Here is a 15,710-nt window from a genome sequence, read left to right on the forward strand (position 1 = left end):
CAGCGCGGGCCAGCCGTAAAGCAGAACGGTGACGTCACCGCTGTGCTTTACGGCTGGCCGGCGCTCACAGCCAGTGCAGGAAAGCACAGCACCGGGAGACAGACACCGGAATGTAAGTATGTAGTGTTTTTTTTTTTTTTTTTACGTTTACGCTGGTAACCAGGGTAAACATCGGGTTACTAAGCGTGGCCCTGCGCTTAGTAACCCGATGTTTACCCTGGTTACCAGTGAAGACATCACTGAATTGGCGTCACACACGCCGATTCAGCGATGTCTGCGGGAGATCCAGTGACGAAAAAAAGTTCTGGACTTTCTGCTCCGACCAACGATGTCACAGCAGGATCCAGCTCGCTGCTGCCTGTCAAACTGAACGATATCGCTATCCAGGACGCTGCAACGTCACGGATCGCTAGCGATATCGTTCAGTGTGACGGTACCTTTAGGGTTTGGATCCCTTTATCACCTTGATGGTGGGGGGTGGCTTATCAGTGTGTAGAATTGTTTTTCTCTATGGAAACGCATGCGTTAAAAAACGCAACCAAACGCATGTGCTTACATAGACAGCAATACTTTTTTTGCGGCAAAAAAAGCCTCTAGAAATGACTACATGTTGCATTTCCGCAACAAAACGCAAGCATAGAAACGACGCATGCGTCGTCAAACGCGGCAAAATGCATACAAAAAAAGCATGCGTTTTTAATGTTAAATATACGAGAAAAAACGCATGCTTTTTTTGCGTTAAAACGCAGTGGCAAAAAACGCAAATGTGAAACCAGCCTTAGACATGGGTACCTGCACCCATCTAAATAAACATTTCTTATTGTGGCCCCATTACATGCCCTGACTGTGACTTGTGTCCGAAGCCACAGGACCAGATATTTCCATGTTGTCACTACTGAAGCTCAGAAATCCCACGGCCACAATACAGACATGGGACCGCGGCCTCAGGACAACAGTGTGAACCCCCTGCTGCCCAAATGTAAGGCAGCCGCCTAATGCTCTGCTGAGCAATGCCAGGAGCCTGTGCGGGCCAGAGGACCATGCTCCATATTACCGGGAGGCCGCAGTTAGGACAGCGGGATAGAGATACAGTCACCAAGCATGGAAGACACCGGGGAACATGATATGACCAATACACACTGGACAATGGCGGGTTCTAGAGGAGGTGGTCCAGGCTGCCCAGACTTGGGTGGTCCTGGAGTTTTCACATGTGCGTCATGCAAGTTATAAACAGCAGATATTCATGTAAATGACTAACTGGTCCTATGTCTGCAGCAGTGAGGTTGTGGAGTCACTGGCAGGAGCTTGGTGCAACTAATACCGGGAAGGCTTCACAGATATCTGTACATACATAGCACTATGGGGGGCCATCACACTGCACCCCGATGTCTGCAGATGGACATGGCACAGCAATGGTCTCATCAGAGACCCTGGAGATACCAATACATAGTAACATAGTTAGTAAGGCCGAAAAAAGACATTTGTCCATCCAGTTCAGCCTATATTCCATCATAATAAATCCCCAGATCTACGTCCTTCTACAGAACCTAATAATTGTATGATACAATATTGTTCTGCTCCAGGAAGACATCCAGGCCTCTCTTGAACCCCCCGACTGAGTTCGCCATCACCACCTCCTCAGGCAAGCAATTCCAGATTCTCACTGCCCTAACAGTAAAGAATCCTCTTCTATGTCTAGTGTCGCCCGCTCTGCTGAGCACTGTCCCTTGTTATTGGCACCGCTGACCAATGACCATCAGAACAATAAAACTGGCACACACGACTGGCACCAGGGAGCAACGGCTATCGTCAGTGTCAGACTGAAGAACATTGGGCCCCACAGAGGATTTGATTCTGAGAGCCCACCTTTGTCCCTCACTCAATAGCCCCATAGCAGCTGCAAGATTTGCACTATCAACGCTCCTGAAGGAGAAGGCAGGGCCCACCGGAGCATTCTCCGGTGGGCCAGTCCAAGTCTAGCTGTTGCACATGCACAACTGGAACCAGAAAGCAATGGCTGGCACTAGCAACCAATGGCACCAGGGAGAAAAGCACCGCCCGGGAGAAAGGGTAGGCGCGCACACACAGCTGACACCAGGGAGCAATGGCTGACAGTATCAGCTACATAATGCCATCGGTTATGTCTCGGCGCTTGCTCCGGTTCCCGGGATGTACGGAGAGGCGGCGGTCACGTCCGAGACCAGCCGATCCGGCACAGCACGTACCCGGGACCGTCCTCTCTCTCACCCGAGCCTGGTCGTTCCGCTGAATCTCCCGCCCGCTGCTGTCCGCCCGGCCCTGCCGCTGTGCTCCCCGTCGTACGCAGCCGGATCCCTCCGCTACAACCGCCAAGTATTTCGAATTCACAATGTCTCAAACCGACCAATCAGCGCGCACGTATGTCACCAGCCGCCCAGCACGCGCACGCAGCGCCGACTATTTATCCGCCATCTTTGTTTGGGTACTGTGCCCAGAATGTCGCTATAATGAAACACCGAGAAAAAAAAACATCTGACACCAATATTTACTTCTGGGAATGAATCGCTGTGTATCCGACAGATCAATTAGCAAAACAGTAGCTCAAGATTTTATGATCGATAAATCTGCGCGCTCCCAAAGCATCGCACCTAACACTACGCATGCGCAATATTTAAAGCCAGCGAGTGGCAACACCCATCGGGTGCGCAGGCGCTGTGTGACCGTTGAGCGCAGCAGAGCTTTGGGCTCAGGTGTCTGTGGCCCGGTGTCACTCACTGCTCAAGTGCTCATGCTCCGCAGCGGTCAGGAGTGATGGCGGCTATCCCTCGCTGCTGCCAATGATCAGTTTTTCTCTTATTTTTTACTTCATCGTTTTTTTCTGCTGACATCTGTTTTGTGTGGGACGAGCTGTAGATTGGAACTATGCGTCCATTATACCATATAGTGTGTTGGACAATGGGGGACTAAGCTCCAAGGACCCCCTCCTGCCCCAACACCACCCTGGATAGCCACAATGGTGGTATAGTGAAGGCTGCAGTCAATCAGAGGTTGCCTCCAACCTGCGGTGAAGAAATCTGTCTTGTGGTTCTTGTGTAGAAGTTTTCAGGTAATGATATGCCCGTGCTCCAGGGCAGGACTGTAGATCTCTGAACCTTCAGTGACCCGCCTGTAAGATTGCAGGGGTGCGTGAGCATTCGCAACTATCGCTTGCCACGATGCTACTGTGCTCCAAAAATATGTCGGCGGTGGCGCATGCACGTAGCGTCTATTGGCAAGCAATGCTCCTAATCAGATGAGAGCATCTCTTGCTGATAGATGCCACAGCACTTGGGTCAGCACCATTTTCCTGGAGTTTATTTTTTAAAGATCGCACTATTAATTGTGCAAGCGCAGCATTTAAGCCCAAATTATGAAGGTGAGGCCAGAGCACCAAATAAAGTCCCCCCCCCCACAGGCCACCTCGGAGCACGGGCATCTTGTTACCCCTTTCTGGCATTAGGCGTAATAGTATGCCCACATCGGAATCCGTCACTTTGATGTGGGCTCCCCCACGTCTTTTGCAGCACGTCAGCTGTTTTGAACAGCTGACATGTGCCTCTAACAGCCGTGGGTGGAATCATGATCCATCTGCGGCTGTTAAATGTCGTTGCCAATCTCTGACAGCGGCATTTAACTCGTTCTTCCACCTGGTGGTCGGCGCTCATAGCAAGTGAGCATTTCTGCTACTTACAGGTGATCTGATCATTGCAGAGCCGATTGGACAAGTGCAGCTTCTAGTCTCCCATGGAGGCTATTAACCCCTTTACCCCCAAGGGTGGTTTGCACGTTAATGACCAGGCCAATTTTTACAATTCTGACAACTGTCCCTTTATGAGGTTATAACTCTGGAACGCTTCAACGGATCCTGGTGATTCTGACATTGTTTTCTCATGACATATTGTACTTCATGATAGTGGTAAAATTTCTTTGATATTACCTGCGTTTATTTGTGAAAAAAACAAATTTGTCGAAAATTTCGCAATTTTCCAACTTTGAATTTTTATGCAATAATATCACAGAGATATGTCACACAAAATACTTAATAAGTAACATTTCCCACATGTCTACTTTATATCAGCACAATTTTGGAACCAAAATTTTGTTTTGTTAGAAAGCTCTAAGGGTTAAAAGTTGACCAGCAATTTCTCATTTTTACAACACCATTTTTTTAGGGACCACATCTCATTTGAAGTCATTTTGAGGGGTCTATATGATAGAAAATACCCAAGTGTGACACCATTCTAAAAACTGCACCCCTCAAGGTGCTCAAAACCACATTCAAGAAGTTTATTAACCCTTCAGGGGTTTCACAGGAATTTTTGGAATGTTTAAACAAAAATGAACATTTCACTTTTTTCACAAAAAATTAACTTCAGCTCCAATTTGTTTTATTTTACCAAGGGTAACAGGAAAGAATGGACCCCAAAATTTGTTGCACAATTTGTCCTGAGTACGCCGATACCCCATATGTGGGGGGGAACCACTGTTTGGGCGCATGGCAGAGCTTGGAAGCCAATGAGCGCCATTTGACTTTTCAATGCAAAATTGACAGGAATTGAGATGGGACACCATGTTGCGTTTGGAGAGCCCCTGATGTGCCTAAACTTTGAAACCCCCCACAAGTGACACCATTTTGGAAAGTAGACCCCCTAAGGAACTCATCTAGATGTGTTGTGAGAGCTTTGAACCCCCAAGTGTTTCACTACAGTTTATAACTCAGAGCCGTGAAAATAAAAAATAAAAATTTCCCACAAAAATTATTTGTTAGACCCCAGTTTTGTATTTTCCCAAGGGCAACAGGAGAAATTGGACCCCAAAAGTTTTTGTCCAATGTGTGCTGAGTACACTGATACCCCATATGTTGGGGTAAACCCCTGTTTGGGCGCATGGGAGGGCTCGGAAGGGAAGGAGCACTGTTTTACTTTTTCAATGCAGAATTGGCTGGAATTGAGATCGGACGCCATGTCGCGTTTGGAGAGTCCCTGATGTGCCTAAACAGTGGAAACCCCCCAATTATAACTGAAACCCTAATACAAACACATCCCTAACCCTAATCTCAACGGTAACCCTAACCACACCTCTAACCCTGACACACCCCAACCCTAATCCCAACCCTATTCCCAACCGTAAATGTAACCCTAGCCCTAACTTTAGCCCTAACCCTAGCCCTAACCCTAATGGGAAAATGGAAATAAATAAATTTTAAATTTTTTTTTTATTTTTCCCTAACTAAGGTGGTGATGAAGGGGGGTTTGATTTACTTTTATAGCGGGTTTTCTAGCGGATTTTATGATTGGCAGCCGTCACACACTAAAAGACGCTTTTTATTGCAAAAAATATTTTTTGTGTTACCACATTTTGAGAGCTATAATTTTTCCATATTTTGGTCCACAGAGTCATGTGAGGTCTTGTTTTTTGCAGGACGAGTTGACGTTTTTATTGGTAACATTTTTGGGCACGTAAGATTTTTTGATCGTTTTTTATTCCGATTTTTGTGAGGCAGAAAGAACAAAAACCAGCTATTCATGAATTTCTATTGGGGGAGGCGTTTATACCGTTCCGCGTTTGGTAAAATTGATAAAGCAGTTTTATTCTTCGGGTCAGTACGTTTACAGCGATACTTCATTTATATCATTTTTTTAATGTTTTGGCGCTTTTATATACGATAAAAACTATTTTAGAGAAAAAATAATTATTTTTGTATCGCTTTATTCTGAGGACTATAACTTTTTTATTTTTTCGCTGATGATGCTGTATGGCGGCTCGTTTTTTGTGGGACAAGATGACGTTTTCAGCGGTACCATGGTTATTTATATCCGTCTTTTTGATCGCGTGTTATTCCACTTCTTGTTCGGCAGTATGATAATAAAGCATTGTTTTTTGCCTCTTTTTTTTTTTTACAGTGTTCACTGAAGGGGTTAACTAGTGGGACAGTTTTATAGGTGGGGTCGTTACCGATGTGGCGATACTAAATATGTGTACTTTTTTTTTTTTTTTTATTTAGATAAAGGAATGTATTAATTGGAACAATTTTTTTTATTATTATTATTTAGGATTTTTTTATTTTTTTTACACATGTAATTTTTTTTTTTACTTTGCCCCAGGGTGGGGACATCACAGTAAAGTGACAGGTCGCTGATCTGACACTTTGCTGTCCACTGTGTCAGATCAGCGATCACACAGGCACAGCAGGGAGGCTCCCGGCGCCTGCTCTGAGCAGGCGCTTGTAAGCCTCCTCCATGCAGGACCCGGATGCAGCCCCGTGGCCATTTTGGATCCGGCGCCTGCAGGGAGAGGAAGGTAGGAGACCCTCGGAAGAAACACGATCACATCGCGTTGCTCCGAGAGTCTCAGGGAAGCACGCAGGGAGCCCCCTCCCTGCGCAATGCTTCCCTATACTGCCAGAACACTGCGATCATGTTTGATCGCAGTGTGCCGGGGGTTAATCTACCGGGGGTGGTCCGTGACCACTCCTGGCACATAGTGCCGGATGTCAGCTGCGATAGTCAGCTGACACCCAGCCGCGATCGGCCGCGCTCCCCCCGTGAGCGCGGCTGATCGCTCTGGACGTACTATTCCGTCCTTGGGAAGTAGGGCCCACCCCACATGGATGGAATAGTACGTCCAATGGTAGAAAGGGGTTAAAGCATGCAAAAAGTTAAAAAAAGTTTTAAAAAATATAAACGGTCAAATCACCCCACTTTCTCCCCGTTCAAAATAAAACAGGGAACCTGTCACCCCCAAAATTGAAGATGAGCTAAGCCCACCGGCATCAGGGGCTTATCTACAGCATTCTGTAAGGCCGGCGTCACACTCAGCGTATAAAAATACGGTCCATAATTTACGGCCGTAATACGCAGAAAAGTCCCCAAAATAGTGGTCCGTATCTCCTCCGTAGGCAGGGTGTGTCAGCGTATTTTGCGCATGGCATCCTCCATATGTAATCCGTATGGCATCCGTACTGCGAGATTTTCTCGCAGGCTTGCAAAACCGACATACGGACATACAATTGATCCATGTGCTCCCAAAAAACATAAAAACATATGTACTGTCTATATATATATATATATATATATATATATATATATATATATATATATATATATATATACAGTCATGGCCAAAAGTATTCACACCCCTGCAATTCTGTCAGATAATACTCAGTTTCTTCCTGAAAATGATTGCAAACACAAATTATTTGGTATTATTATCTTCATTTAATTTGTCTTAAATGAAAAAAAACACAAAAAGAATTGTCCTAAAGCCAAATTGAATATAATTCCACACCAAACATAAAAAAGGGGGTGGACAAAGGTATTGGCACCCTTTGAAAAATCATGTGATGCTTCTCTAATTTGTGTAATTAACAGCACCTGTAACTTACCTGTGGCACCTAACAGGTGTTGGCAATAACTAAATCACACTTGCAGCCAGTTGACATGGATTAAAGTTGACTCAACCTCTGTCCTGTGTCCTTGTGTGTACCACATTGAGCATGGAGAAAAGAAAGAAGACCAAAGAACTGTCTGAGGACTTGAGAAACCAAATTGTGAGGAAGCATGAGCAATCTCAAGGCTACAAGTCCATCTCCAAAGACCTGAATGTTCCTGTGTCTACCATGCGCAGTGTCATCAAGAAGTGTAAAGCCCATGGCACTGTGGCTAACCTCCCTAGATGTGGACGGAAAAGAAGAATTGACGAGATTTCAACGCAAGATTGTGCGGATGTTGGATAAAGAACCTAGACTAACATCCAAACAAGTTCAAGCTGCCCTGCAGTCCGAGGGTACAACAGTGTCAACCCGTACTATCCGTCGGCGTCTGAATGAAAAGGGACTGTATGGTAGGAGAACCAGGAAGACCCCACTTCTTACCCCAAGACATAAAAAAGCCAGGCTGGAGTTTGCCAAAACTTACCTGAAAAAGCCTAAAATGTTTTGGAAGAATGTTGTCTGGTCAGATGAGACAAAAGTAGAGCTTTTTGGGCAAAGGCATCAACATAGAGTTTACAGGAGAAAAAAAGAGGCATTCAAAGAAAAGAACACGGTCCCTACAGTCAAACATGGCAGAGGTTCCCTGATGTTTTGGGGTTGCTTTGCTGCCTCTGGCACTGGACTACTTGACCGTGTGCATGGCATTATGAAGTCTGAAGACTACCAACAAATGTTTCAGCATAATGCAGGGCCCATTGTGAGAAAGCAGGGTCTCCCTCAGAGGTCATGGGTCTTCCAGCAGGACAATTAAGTAAATAAGGCAGCACACTGCAGCGCTAGAACATACAAACTTGAAAAACGAAATTTGAACTGCATTACTGCACTAGAAATATGAAAAATGAGAGCGTTTAGCGCATAAAATGGCCAATTTTATGTGTACCTGGTAGCCACTTTATGGCATTTCTCTTATACCAGGTCCTAAACTTGCCTTACCTCGCTGAGAATAAACGTCTCCATCTGAATGGGTACATGTGAAAACCTCTTACTAGACTAAAATTCTCTCTCTCTGTGGAGGGGTATTGGACCTGCTGTAATTAAAACACCTGAAGCTAGGAGGCGGAGTGCACGATCAGAAGGCTAAAGAATACATTTCAAAAACCTGACCGGCACATTCAAACATAGACTCAGTGTGAACAGGTGCTGAACCTAGAGTCGCCAACTCATATATAGTTAAGTAAATAAGGCAGCACACTGCTACTTAGCTATATACGAGTTGGTAACTCTAGGTTCAGCACCTGTTCACACTGAGTCTATGTTTGGATGTGCCGGTCAGGTTTTTGAAATGTATTCTTTAGCCTTCTGGTCGTGCACTCCGCCTCCTAGCTTCAGGTGTTTTAATTACAGCAGGTCCAATACCCCTCCACAGAGAGAGAGAATTTTAGTCTAGTAAGAGGTTTTCACATGTACCCATTCAGATGGAGATGTTTATTCTCAGCGAGGTAAGGCAAGTTTAGGACCTGGTATAAGAGAGATGCCGTAACGGGGCTACCAGGTACACATAAAATTGGCCATTTTTATGCGCTAAAAGCTCTCATTTTTCATATTTCTAGTGCAGTAATGCAGTTCAAATTTCGTTTTTCAAGTTTGTATGTTCTAGCGCTGCAGTGTGCTGCCCTATTTACTTAACTATATACGAGTTGGCGACTCTAGGTTCAGCACCTGTTCACACTGAGTCTATGTTTGGATGTGCCGGTCAGGTTTTTGAAATGTATTCCAGCAGGACAATGACCCAAAACACTTCAAAAAGCACTAGAAAATGGTTTGAGAGAAAGCACTGGAGACTTCTAAGGTGACCAGCAATGAGTCCAGACCTGAATCCCATAGAACACCTGTGGAGAGATCTAAAAATGGCAGTTTGGAGAAGGCACCCTTCAAATACCAGGGACCTGGAGCAGTTTGCCAAAGAATGGTCTAAAATTCCAGCAGAGCATTGTAAGAAACTCATTGATGGTTACCAGAAGTGGTTGGTCGCAGTTATTTTGGCTAAAGGTTGTGCAACCAAGTATTAGGCTGAGGGTGCCAATACTTTTGTCTGGCCCATTTTTGGAGTTTTGTGTGAAATGATCAATGTTTTGCTTTTTGCTTCATTCTCTTTTGTGCTTTTTCATTTAAGACAAATTAAATGAAGATAATAATACCAAAGAATTTGTGTTTGCAATCATTTTCAGGAAGAAACTGAGTATTATCTGACAGAATTGCAGGGGTGTGAATACTTTTGGCCATGACTGTATATATATGTCAGTGAGACACATATATATATATATTAAAGGGAACCTGTCACCCCGTTTTTTCAAGAAGAGCTAAAAATAGCGTTAAATAGGGGCAGAGCTGGGCTTTACATTAGTGTATTTTGGAGCCTTTATTCCCCACCTATGCTGCCGAAATACCTTTGTAAAGTCGCCGTTTTGGGCTGTCACTCACGCTGGTCAGGTCATATGGGCGTGGTGACAGCGCTGTTTCTCCCCCAGATCTCCGTTGGTGCGTAGTGGTGTGCGCATGTCCAAGTGGCGAATCCACTGCGCAGCTTCAAGGAAAATAGCGCGATCTGCGCTATTTAGCCATTTATCGTGGGCGCGGCCATCTTTGTGAGGCCGCGCGTGCGCAGATGGTTCTTCTCGGCTTCCCGGGGCTTCAGGAAAATGGCCGCGGAATGCCGCGCATGCGCAGATGGAGATCGCGGCGGCCATTTTCCTGCAGCCGAGATGCGAACTCCGGAAAAAACCGCGGCAAAAACGCGTCAAAACCGTGGCAAAAACGCATGCGGTTTTCTTGCGGATTTCTTGCAGAAAATGTCCGGAATTCTCAGGAATTTTCTGCAAGAAATCCTGAACGTGTGCACATAGCCTAAAAGTACACATATTTAGTATTGCCGCGTCCGTAACGACCCGACCTATAAAACTGGCCCACTAGTTAACCCCTTCAGTAAACACCGTAAGAAAAAAAAAAAAAAACGAGGCAAAAAACAACGCTTTATTATCATACCGCCGAACAAAAAGTGGAATAACACGCGATCAAAAAGACAGATATAAATAACCATGGTACTGCTGAAAGCGTCATCTTGTCCCGCAAAAAACGAGCCACCATACAGCATCATCAGCGAAAAAATAAAAAAGTTATAGTCCTGAGAATAAAGCGATGCAAAAATAATTATTTTTTCTATAAATAGTTTTTATCGTATAAAAGCGCCAAAACATAAAAAAATGATATAAATGAGGTGTCGCTGTAATCGTACTGACCCGAAGAAATTCATGAATAGCTGGTTTTTGGTCATTCTACCTCACAAAAATCGTAATAAAAAGCGATCTAAAAATGTCACGTGCCCGAAAATGTTACTAATAAAAACGTCAACTCGTCCCGCAAAAAACAAGACCTCACATGACTCTGTGGACTAAAATATGGAAAAATTATAGCTCTCAAAATGTGGTAACGCAAAAAATATTTTTTGCAATAAAAAGCGTCTTTCAGTGTGTGACGGCTGCCAATCATAAAAATCCGCTAAAAAACCCGCTATAAAAGTAAATCAAACCCCTCTTCATCACCCCCTTAGTTAGGGAAAAATTAAAAAAATGTATTTATTTCCATTTTCCCATTAGGGTTAGGGCTAAGGTTAGGGCTAGGGTTAGGACTAGGGTTAGGGCTAGGGCTAGGGTTAGGGTTGGGGCCACAGTTAGGGTTGGGGCTAAAGTTAGGGTTAGGGTTGGGGCTAAAGTTGCGGTTAGGGTTTAGATCACATTTACAGTTGGGAATAGGGTTGGGATTAGGGTTAGGGGTGTGTCAGGGTTAGAGGTGTGGTTAGGGTTACTGTTGGGATTAGGGTTAGGGGTGTGTTTGGATTAGGGTTTCAGTTATAATTGGGGGGTTTCCACTGTTTAGGCACATCAGGGGCTCTCCAAACGCGACATGGCGTCCGATCTCAATTCCAGCCAATTCTGCGTTGAAAAAGTAAAACAGTGCTCCTTCCCTTCCGAGCTCTCCCGTGTGCCCAAACAGGGGTTTACCTGTTGTGAATTCTGTGGCAGAGCTCCCTCCTGTGGTCACAAGTGGTACTTCGGCTGATTCTCTCTGGGAGCTTCCGTTTGTGGAGGAAACTGGTACTGCTGCTTCTGAGTTTCCTCCCTCAGGTGATCTGGTGAGGTCGTTAGGTGCTTCTCTACTTAACCCCACCTAATGCTTTGATTCATGCTTCCTGTCAATGTTCCAGTGTTGGACTTGTGTTTCTCTGGATCATTCCTGTGGCCTGCTGCTCTGAATAGCTAAGTGCTTCTTTGCTATTTGTTACTATTTTTTCTGTCCAGCTTGTCTATTTGTTTTGCTGGAAGCTCTGGGACGCAAAGGGTGTACCTCCGTGCCGTTAGTTCGGTACGGAGGGTCTTTTTGCCCCTTTGCGTGGTTTTCTTTAGGGTTTTGTGTGGACCGCAAAGTTATCTTTCCTATCCTCGTTCTGTCTAGAATATCGGGCCTCACTTTGCTGAATCTATTTCATCCCTACGTTTGTCTTTTCATCTTACTCACAGTCATTATATGTGGGAGGCTGCCTTTTCCTTTGGGGTATTTCTCTGAGGCAAGGTAGGCTTATTTTTTCTATCTTCAGGCTAGTTAGTTTCTCAGGCTGTGCCGAGTTGCATAGGGAGCGTTAGGCGCAATCCACGGCTGCCTCTAGTTGTGTTTGGAGAGGATCAGGGATTGCGGTCTGCAGAGTTCCCACGTCTCAGAGCTCGTTCTATTATTTTGGGTTATTGTCAGATCACTGTATGTGCTCTGACCTCCATGTCCATTGTGATACTGAATTGCCTATCACAACAGTACAGGAAGCCAAAAGTACTAATGATTCTCAATAGAGGGAAAAAAGAAGTTCTGAGACCATTTTTTTTTCTTGCCTGTGTTTTGTCTTTTTTTTCCCCTAGACATTTGGGTGGTTCAGTACACAGGTGTAGCGATGGACATTAGAAGTCTGTCTTCATTTGTGGATCAACTCTCGGCAAGAGTACAAAAGATTCAAGACACTATTGATCAGAAATCTATGTTAGAACCAAGAATTCCTATTCCTGATTTGTTTTTTGGAGATAGAACTAAGTTTCTGAGTTTCAAAAATAATTGTAAGTTATTTCTGGCCTTGAAACCTCGTTCCTCTGGTGATCCAGTTCAACAGGTTTTGATTATTATTTCTTTTTTGCGCGGCGACCCTCAGGACTGGGCATTTTCTCTTGCGCCAGGAGATCCTGCATTAAGTAATATCAATGCGTTTTTCCTGGCGCTCGGATTGCTGTACGATGAGCCTAATTCAGTGGATCAGGCAGAAAAGAATTTGCTGGCTCTTTGTCAGGGTCAGGATGAGATAGAGGTATATTGCCAGAAATTTAGAAAATGGTCAGTGCTCACTCAATGGAATGAATCTGCGCTGGCAGCTATGTTCAGAAAGGGTCTCTCTGAAGCCTTTAAGGATGTCATGGTGGGATTTCCTATGCCTGCTGGTTTGAATGAGTCTATGTCTTTGGCTATTCAAATCGGTCGACGCTTGCGTGAGCGTAAATCTGTGCACCATTTGGCGGTATTACCTGAGCTTAAACCTGAGCCTATGCAGTGCGATAGGACTTTGACCAGAGTTGAACGGCAAGAACACAGACGTCTGAATGGGCTGTGTTTCTACTGTGGTGATTCCACTCATGCTATCTCTGATTGTCCTAAGCGCACTAAGCGGTTCGCTAGGTCTGCCACCATTGGTACGGTACAGTCAAAATTTCTTCTGTCCGTTACCTTGATCTGCTCTTTGTCATCATATTCTGTAATGGCGTTTGTGGATTCAGGCGCTGCTCTGAATTTGATGGACTTGGAATATGCTAAGCGTTGTGGGTTTTTCTTGGAGCGCTTGCAGTGTCCTATTCCATTGAGAGGTATTGATGCTACGCCTTTGGCCAAGAATAAGCCTCAATACTGGACCCAGCTGACCATGTGCATGGCTCCTGCACATCAGGAGGATATTCGCTTTCTGGTGTTGCATAATCTGCATGATGTGGTCGTGTTGGGGTTGCCATGGCTACAAGCCCATAATCCAGTATTGGATTGGAAATCCATGTCGGTGTCCAGCTGGGGTTGTCAGGGGGTACATGGTGATGTTCCATTTTTGTCAATTTCGTCATCCACCCCTTCTGAGGTTCCAGAGTTCTTGTCTGATTACCGGGATGTATTTGATGAGCCCAAGTCCGATGCCCTACCTCCGCATAGGGATTGTGATTGTGCTATCAATTTGATTCCTGGTGGTAAATTCCCAAAAGGTCGACTGTTTAATTTATCCGTGCCTGAGCACACCGCTATGCGCAGTTATGTGAAGGAATCCCTGGAGAAGGGGCATATTCGCCCGTCATCGTCGCCATTAGGAGCAGGGTTCTTTTTTGTAGCCAAAAAGGATGGTTCGCTGAGACCTTGTATAGATTATCGCCTTCTTAATAAGATCACTGTTAAATTTCAGTACCCCTTGCCATTGTTATCTGATTTGTTTGCTCGGATTAAGGGGGCTAGTTGGTTCACCAAGATTGATCTGAATGGACTGAATGGGAAACCACTGGGTAAATCTGACAGGGAGAAGGACTTGGGGATCCTAGTTAATGATAAACTTACCTGGAGCAGCCAGTGCCAGGCAGCAGCTGCCAAGGCAAACAGGATCATGGGGTGCATTAAAAGAGGTCTGGATACACATGATGAGAGCATTATACTGCCTCTGTACAAATCCCTAGTTAGACCGCACATGGAGTACTGTGTCCAGTTTTGGTCACCGGTGCTCAGGAAGGATATAATGGAACTAGAGAGAGTACAAAGGAGGGCAACAAAATTAATAAAGGGGATGGGAGAACTACAATACCCAGATAGATTAGCGAAATTAGGATTATTTAGTCTAGAAAAAAGACAACTGAGGGGCGATCTAATAACCATGTATAAGTATATAAGGGGACAATACAAATATCTCGCTGAGGATCTGTTTATACCAAGGAAGGTGACGGGCACAAGGGGGCATTCTTTGCGTCTGGAGGAGAGAAGGTTTTTCCACCAACATAGAAGAGGATTCTTTACTGTTAGGGCAGTGAGAATCTGGAATTGCTTGCCTGAGGAGGTGGTGATGGCGAACTCAGTCGAGGGGTTCAAGGGAGGCCTGGATGTCTTCCTGGAGCAGAACAATATTGTATCATACAATTAGGTTCTGTAGAAGGACGTAGATCTGGGGATTTATTATGATGGAATATAGGCTGAACTGGATGGACAAATGTCTTTTTTCGGCCTTACTAACTATGTTACTATGTTATGTTACTATGTTACTATGATCTTCGTGGTGCGTATAATCTGGTGCGAATCAGGCGAGGCGATGAATGGAAAACTGCATTTAATACGCCCGAGGGTCATTTTGAGTATCTAGTGATGCCATTCGGACTTGCCAATGCTCCATCAGTGTTTCAGTCCTTTATGCATGACATCTCCCGAGAGTACCTGGATAAATTCCTGATTGTGTACTTGGATGACATTTTGATCTTCTCGGATGATTGGGAGTCTCATGTGAAACAGGTCAGAACGGTTTTTCAGGTCCTGCGTGCTAATTCTTTGTTTGTGATGGGATCAAAGTGTCTCTTTGGTGTGCAGAAGGTTTCATTTTTGGGGTTCATCTTTTCCCCTTCTACTATCGGGATGGATCCTGTTAAGGTCCAAGCCATCCATGATTGGACTCAGCCGACATCTCTGAAAAGTCTGCAAAAGTTCCTGGGCTTTGCTAATTTTTATCGTCGCTTCATCTGCAATTTTTCTAGTATTGCCAAACCATTGACCGATTTGACCAAGAAGGGTGCTGATTTGGTCAATTGGTCTTCTGCTGCTGTGGAAGCTTTTCAAGAGTTGAATCGTCGTTTTTCTTCTGCCCCTGTGTTGTGTCAACCTGATGTTTCTCTTCCGTTCCAGGTCGAGGTTGATGCTTCTGAGATTGGAGCAGGGGCTGTTTTGTCGCAGAGAGGTTCTGATTGTTCAGTGATGAAACCATGCGCTTTTTTTTCCAGGAAGTTTTCGCCTGCTGAGCGGAATTATGATGTGGGCAACCGAGAGTTGCTGGCCATGAAGTGGGCATTCGAGGAGTGGCGTCATTGGCTTGAAGGAGCTAAGCATCGCGTGGTGGTATTGACTGATCATAAGAACTTGACTTATCTCGAGTCTGCTAAGCGTTTGA

The 15,710-nt window shown here is 44.9% G+C and overlaps 1 protein-coding gene across 3 annotated transcripts in view; it reads right to left on the reverse strand.

Moving 5' to 3' along the window:
• KIF4A (kinesin family member 4A) overlaps nucleotides 1-2,352 on the reverse strand; it is a 54,730-nt gene extending 52,378 nt beyond the window's left edge. For 2 of the 3 annotated variants that reach the window (XM_069747314.1, XM_069747312.1), the window contains exon 1: nucleotides 2,248-2,352. The gene's annotated coding sequence lies outside the window, so the exon portion shown is untranslated. Of the gene's footprint in view, nucleotides 1-2,225 lie in introns of all 3 variants that reach the window. The other variant, XM_069747315.1, reaches the window with a different exon arrangement.
• Nucleotides 2,353-15,710: the final 13,358 nt, after the last annotated feature.

This window comes from Ranitomeya imitator, chromosome 2, assembly GCF_032444005.1.
Source record: "Ranitomeya imitator isolate aRanImi1 chromosome 2, aRanImi1.pri, whole genome shotgun sequence".
NCBI classification, from domain to species: domain Eukaryota; kingdom Metazoa; phylum Chordata; class Amphibia; order Anura; family Dendrobatidae; genus Ranitomeya; species Ranitomeya imitator.